The sequence below is a fragment of the Mastomys coucha genome, unplaced genomic scaffold (assembly GCF_008632895.1).
Source record: "Mastomys coucha isolate ucsf_1 unplaced genomic scaffold, UCSF_Mcou_1 pScaffold16, whole genome shotgun sequence".
Lineage (NCBI taxonomy): Eukaryota > Metazoa > Chordata > Mammalia > Rodentia > Muridae > Mastomys > Mastomys coucha.
This window is the reverse complement of record NW_022196898.1, coordinates 29,971,347-29,978,964: the sequence shown is the minus strand read 5'-3', so window position 1 is coordinate 29,978,964 and position 7,618 is coordinate 29,971,347.

The following is a 7,618-nucleotide window of genomic DNA, read 5'->3' as shown; positions in this document are numbered from 1 at the left end:
TGCTAATAATTATTGATGTACTGTTCCTAGAAGATGGGTGAACACAGGCAGACATGTCACTGAATGAAAGATAGCGTATTTAAAGATACTGAATTTGAGATCCTGTGGAGAATCAAAAGAGTCAAGGGAATGTGTCCCATTAAAATAATTTCTCTAATCCATAGAAGACAATGTACTCATTGGATTTTGATAAAACAGGTTGTCTTGACTACTGTCTTAGTTAGGGTTACTATTGCTTTAATGAAGCACCATGATCACTTTATACTACATATTCATATGAATATCAAATATTCAGATAAAATTTGGCCTTTGTGGAAAAAAGAAATAAACACATTCATCTCTTTAGCATGCAGAAACTGTCATTTAAAAGAGGTAAAATTAAAACAAACCAAAAAATTTTATGATTTGTTCTCAGTATGAGTGATTTGTATGCCTATTTTGTTAGCCTATATACACAGTGCACTGGGTTGAATACAAATGGTTCTCATAGGCTCATCTATTTGAATGTTTAGTCACCAAGAAGTGGTATTGTTTAAAAGAAATAGGATTAAGAGATGTGGCCTTGTTGGAGGAAGTGTGTCACTGGGAGTGGGCTTTGAGGATTCAAAAGCCTGTGCCTGGCCTAGAGTCTCTCTCTCTCCCTCCCTCTCTCTCACTCTTGTTCTCTCTCTCTCTCTCTCTCTCTCTCTCTCTCTCTCTCCCCCTGCCTATGGATCAGGCTGCAGCTCATAGCTACTACACCAGCACCTGCATGCCACCATGTTCACTTCACTGCCATGATACTAATGGACTAAACCTCTGAAACTGTAACCCAGCCCCAACTAAATGCTTTTTGTTATAAGAGTTGCCTTTGTCTCGATGCCTTTTCACAGCAACAGAACAGTGACTAAGAGTCTCAGGGTCAAATAGAAATTTCACAGGAAAAAGAGTCATACCTCAAGTCCTAATTCCACCATAACAGGAATTGATGAAACTATTCATTTTCACATCTTCCATATGACCATTAAGGACAAAACAAAAGAAAACTAAAGAAATGTCTAAAGTATTAGAACCAAGGTGATGTTAATCATGGAACTGAGTAGAGTAACAGAGAATAAGGTACTTATGAATAAGGTTCAGGTTGTGTGTTAAGTGGTGAATTGGTTTGATTGAATATCTCCCCAACATGTGTGTTTCCAAATTCTAGTCCCCAGGGTAGTGACATTGGGAGGTACCTTGGACATCTAAAAAGTAGGTTCTAGTAGGAGATTGTTGTTGTTAGTGTTCCAATGGAGGAACTGTGATATCATATCCTATTAGGTTATTCTCTTTGATTCCTTTTCAATTATTTGTTTCCCAATAAGCACTCCTGACATGACAAACTGTCTTTATTAGATGCACAAACTATTGAAGCCACTCAATTATTCTGATGGAACCTCTAGTACCACGAACCAAAATAAACCTTTTCTGACTAGTTCTTTGTCACAGGTATCATACTATGATAACTCAAAAATGAATGCAGGTAGCCAAAGGAATGGACTATAATAGATATTTGTTTGTTGTTGTCCTAAGGTGTCAGGACCTATACCTGGGTTAATCGAGGAGTAGGAGGGGCTTTGCCCAGGGATGACACTACCCACAAGGAGCTGGGCCTTCCCCAACTAAATACTTATTAAGAAAATGGCCTACAAGCTTGCAAACAGCCCAATCCTAGGAAGGCCTTTTTTCTAATTAGGGTTTCCACTCAGATGACTTTTGCTTATGTCAAGGTGACATAAAACTATGCAGCACAACCATAAATTTCAAATTCCCTCTATAATTGTACTCCAAGGTTACCTACACCTATAATTTGTTAACTAACAACAGCCTTTAAATGGTCATGGGTCATGGCAGAATAGACAGTGTGAATTAAGAAAAATGATTTAACTTGCAAATGAAAATTTAGTTTTCTTCAAGAGAGTCTCACTCAAGGAAACTAATCAAGGGCAAGCTACATGCCCAGCATGTAGATAGCCAACAGAAGGAGGTGCCTCTGCCCAGCAGGATAGCCAACGGAAGATAGTGGGAGGGTCCTTGTCATCTTGCCATAATGCCATGCTCTTATATCCTATGTACACAGGGGCAGAGAGTTGTCCTAAGAGGAGATAAAAGGAGAAGATTACTGAGGTTAATGTTGGAGGAAAGCTTAAAGAGGACTAGGAGAGGGGTCAGTATCATCAAGAGAAATGAAATGAGTAAAAAACAGAACAAAACTAATAAACAAGAAGAAAATCCAACAAGACCAAACTAGAGTTGAATTCCTTGTAACCAAGCACCAAAGTAAATCTTTATCACTTACTTATTTCCCGTTGATGTTTTGTTGCATAATGGGGCCACCACCATCATGGCACTCTGGCAGAAGCAGAAGTTCCTCAAATAATAGAGATTTGCTGAGTCCTGCATGGCCTGAAAAGCTACAGCATGACATGGTTTCCTACCCCTGGAGCAGTGCCAGTAGGATATGGGTCTCCATGAGTGCTGACAGTTGCTGTGGACAATGCAATTGTTTGTATAATAATGTATATAATTTATTTAAAATTCCTCTTTCTAGAAATGTTTTCCCACCAAGGTTAATGACTCTATGATAATTAGAAGCAGCATGAGTCTGGAGTCTGGGAGACAAAGGTATGATTCAGCAAAATGGTAAACTCTGTGACCTTCAGGACAGACCTTAAGGCTGTGGGAAAGAACTCTGAAAACACAAGTTCAAGAATATGTAATCTCTCAGCTATGCAAAATATAAGGCTGCAATATCAATTATATGAGGGGCTTAACAGACCTAAAGGAACAGAGGTAGCTGCACTATGAGCCAGCTTGTCAGAAAGATACTTGAGAAGGATATAATGAAATTTAGAGAGTTGTGATCACAGGGCAAGGTCCTACCCAGCTAAGTTTATTGTAAGAGCTTACAAAGGCAGGAAAATTTCTGAGTTCAAGATCAGCCTGGGACAGAGCTAGTTTAGGCCCATGTGGGGTGGGAATGTGATCTCAGAGCTGGATCCCACCCAGCTAGTTTATTGTCTGTACCTATAAAGACAGGCAGATCTCTGAATTGATTGCTAGGTTTAAAAAAAATGTACTTGTTTTCCTTTTCTAAGAATTAATGGACTAAGATCATAAAATGTTGATTCATGGGATAATCAAAAGGAAACCTAAGGTAAGTGATTGAATTGATATGCAAATAAAAGATTGGGCTTTTTTATTTTTTGTCTATAAGAGATAAACTAGCCGAAAGCTATTTGTATTTTTTCCTGTGAAATTTCTATTCGACTCTGAGACTCTTAGTCACTGTTCTGTTGCTGTAAAAAGGCATCAAGACAAAAGCAACTCTTATAACAAAAAGCATTTAGTTGGGGCTGGCATACAGTTTCAGAGGTTTAGTCCATTACTATCATGGCAGTAAAGTGAACATGGTGGCATACAGGTGCTGGTGTAGTAGCTATGAGCTGCAGCCTGATCCATAGGCAGGGAAAGAGAGAGAGAGAGAGAGAGAGAGAGAGAGACAGAGACAGAGACAGAGAGAGACAGAGACAGTGACAGTGAGACAGACAGAGACAGAGACAGAGACAGAGAGACAGAGAGAGAAAGAAAGAGAGAGAGACAGAGACAGTGACAGAGAGACAGACAGAGACAGAGACAGAGACAGAGAGACAGAGAGAGAAAGAAAGAGAGAGAGACAGAGAGAGACAGAGAGAGACAGAGAGAGACAGAGACAGAGACAGAGAGACAGACAGAGAGACAGACAGAGAGACAGAGAGACAGAGAGACAGAAAGAGACAGACAGAGAGAGACAGAGACAGAAACAGAGTCAGAGACATAGAAAGACAGAGACAGACAGAGAGACAGAGAGAGACAGAGACAGAGACAGAGAGATGACTGTAGCTTGGGTCAATTTGGCACACAAAACTAGTCAGTATATGGATATTGGGACCTGAGACTTAGGAATGAGGAATAGGCTGAAAGTAATGAAGGGGCTTCACAAGAAGGAAACCAGGGTTTTCCACCAGGTTCTGCTTAATTGGTCCATTTTAATGGGCGCAGAAAGTGAGAAAAGGCCATAGTAGAAGGTCTGTTTTAGCACTAGGAATGGCACTGTGGGATTTGACTTGGAGGTATGGAGGAAGAAGTGTAGTTCTTTAGTTAGCCTACTTGCTTTCATGTTCAGAGTGGTCTTTAGGCTCCCAGGGACTTCCTGTTGGCTTTGGGTGGTGGGATAATGTAAGAGGGTATGAAGAAGGAGATTTGGAGGGTAAGATCTCTGTAGCTCATTATAGATGGGGGCAAGGAGAAGAGAGGCCTCCAGAGGTGGTTTGTTTAGAACTAGGATGAGAAGGAGTGGATTTGGAAGAGATGAGGGAAAGGTGAAGATCTGCTGTTAGGACTACTGATTTCCCTGACAAAAGTGGCCTATGGATTATGGCAGTGCCTGCTGTTAGGAACTCCAGCAAAAGCAAGGAGACACAAAGCAAGGAGTGGGGGAGGCCATTCAGGAAGAGAAGATATGTAAAGTCCACTAGAGATGGGCATAGGAAGGTGCAGCAGGTAGTCTACAGAGCTTGGAATGAGACTAGGGGTTTGAATTTATAGAAATAAAGGGGAAGGTGAAGATCTACAGTTAGCCTACCTGCTTCCTGGCCAGAGTGGGTCTGTCAGTTCCCAGGGAGGACCTGCAGTAGTTGGGGCTGAGCTTGGGCAAGGAGTGGAGGAAAACGGGCAGGAGAGAAAGATCTGTAAACTAGGGGATTGCTCAGAGAAGCCCAGACTCAAGGCCCATTCTGTTTAGTTGCGTACACCACCACTGTGATCAAATAGCATTGTATCAGTTAAGTGACCCAGACTGTAGGATTTTGTTACAGCAGCAATAGAAAACTAATTTAGTATCAAAACATTCTAACCTCTTGATAGCTAGTACTGTCCCCACTGTAAGTACCAGTAAGAAGGGAGGAGACAGTGCTAACCAAAGAAGCTGGGTCAGACATAGTTCTTCAAAGTCAAAGGCTTATTATCTAATCCTTTCCTCTTTACATTAATAGCAATTAATTTATTAACTTATTGCTAGTTATCGACAGAAATGTATAAAGCATAAATGTTATAAAATGAACTATGTAAAAATGTAGCTATTTCTTGATTCTTTGTATTATCTCTATGGGTTAAAAAAATAAAAAATTCGATTTATTTATTACTATTTGTAAAAGGAAGTCTATTTGTTAAAAGAAGTCACCCCATTAAAGGAACTCTTTGCAGAATATAATATTTCTGTAGAATGTTTCCTATCTATCAACAGTACACATTGTTTTATTTACTGTTTGTATTATTCTTTCCTGGCGCAGCTGACAGCCTTCTTCTACTCAGCAGAGAAGAGAAATACTCAAGAAGATTTATTTATTTATTTATTTATTTATTTATTTATTTTAGATTTCAGAGGACAGAAGTACTTTGATAAGAAAAATTATTTTCCAGAAACCTTATCCTAGAAGAGATTTTAAAAGTAAATGAATAAATAAAAAAGATAGCCACTGACTGTGAAAGAATTGTGAAGGTACACAGTACTCTGAAATGGGAAAAGCTGCACAATGTTAATGTGGACAGGAGAGCCTGGGATGCAGGAAATATTAGAGGTAGAATTGCAGGGTAACACTTTTGTTGTCATGAGAACTTAAAAAAAGTGTATTCTCTATACTAATCATGATTTCAAAGGCCTACAGGGGAGGATAAATTTGGCTTATTGAAAAAGAGTGAAGAATCAGTGAACCAAAGCATAACAGGAGATGCAGCCAGTGGCCTGCGATTCTTTGGGAAATGGAATAGGTAATGGTGCTTTTTATAGAAATAATAAAATGTTCTGTATGAAAAACGTAGATAGATGCAGAGAGAATTCTATTCCTCATTAGTGTTCCTTGCTGTATTTACAAGTAGAGATTTGAAGGACATGTTTGTTATACTGCTTGGACACGGTAAGAGAATTCTAGACTGTAAAAGACTTTTGAGCCCAGGAACTTGTGTCCTTCTTAAGACAAGAAAAGATAGCAGGAAGGTGTGTGCACTCAGAGGGAAGGGTCCCCCTTCCCAGATTTCAGAATTTGGAATCATCCCTGACCATATAATGGTATCAGCAAGTGGGCCTTGGAAAGGTGGCTAGGTCATGATATAAAGACTGTTCTCTGAGAAAGACAGAGATGAGATTCTTTCAGTCTTTTGAGGGTACAGCAGAAAGAAAGCACTGTTTGTAAACCAGGATGAAGGCTCCCATCAAACTTTACATCAGATGGAGCTCTAACCTTGGACTTTACAGCTTTAGAACTGTAAAAAAAAAAATTGTTTACGCTGTGTATTCTATAGGATTTTTCTATATCAATCTGAACTAAGACATCTATATCTAAATGGCGAGTGAAGTGGCCAAAATGTATGGAATGAAGAGAAGGGTCCTACGCATTGAGCTGGATGGGCTGAAGACCTAAGAACAGAAAGGATCCACACAGCAACTCAAAACTGAAAGTGGTAATAAGTGAGATGAAGGAAAAAAAAATAGCCAAGAAAAGTAGAGTAGGCAAAAATGAACACTTTTATAGCAACAAACAACATACAGCCTCAATAAATCAGAGAAGTAAAAGAAAGGGTGTGTGCACCTCTAAGGTGCTGGTAGGGAGTCTGAACTGGAGGAAGTCTGTTTGTCTTATAGTCAAGAAACATAGACAGACCAGTAAACAAGTGAAGGTCAGAAAAGGCAGAAAAAGACTTTTAAGTGATAAGAGCCCTGGTGTCTAATGATGTCATTAGAAAGAGTGGTATGAACATCCAGTCAGGGAAAGAAATGATGTCTCCCTGTGCCTGAGACATGATGACACTTGAAGCACAGGGGCATAAAACCAGAGTTTTTAATTGTCTGGCAGCAAATAAATACAGTTAATATGACAAATAGACTTATTCAGAGGACATCAGAAAATTTATAATCTTGTCCCTTCTATTTTGTCACCTGCTTTGATTGTGTAGAAGTGTGAGAAGACTGTGGATATGTGAAATAACCATGGAAATCAAGAAAAAAAACCAGTAAGATTGCTGAGCATTATGGTTCATCTACTATAATTCATTGAAAGTTTAATGATGGCTTATTAGCCTCTCTTCACAGTTTGCAAATGAAGTAGCTGACGTGCAGCTATTAGAGTTGTGCTGTGAGAATGAAGCAGAAAGATCAGGCACTAGGATTCATACTGTCTGTTAGAAAGCTATTTCTTTAATTGTCTCTCCACAGTTTATATTCTTTTCTATGCCAATGAAATGAAGCAAACAAAGTAAATTAATGCCAAGCAAAACACACATACTAATACCAGTTTCCTTGTTTTCTTTGGGGTTTGGCTGGATTCTGGTCTCTTCTTTGCTCAACCAGTTCCTTAACCTATATCCTTCCTTACCGCTATCCCTGGAGATCCCTGCTTCATTATGAGCTCTGCCATCCTTTGGCCTTCCTCTCTGTCCCTGCACACTGCTTATGCTCAGGTACATGTTATTCTGAGAAGACTATTTCAATTCTACCAGTCTCCTTCTCCTTCTCCTTCTCCTTCTCCTTCTCCTTCTCCTTCTCCTTCTCCTTCTCCTTCTCCTT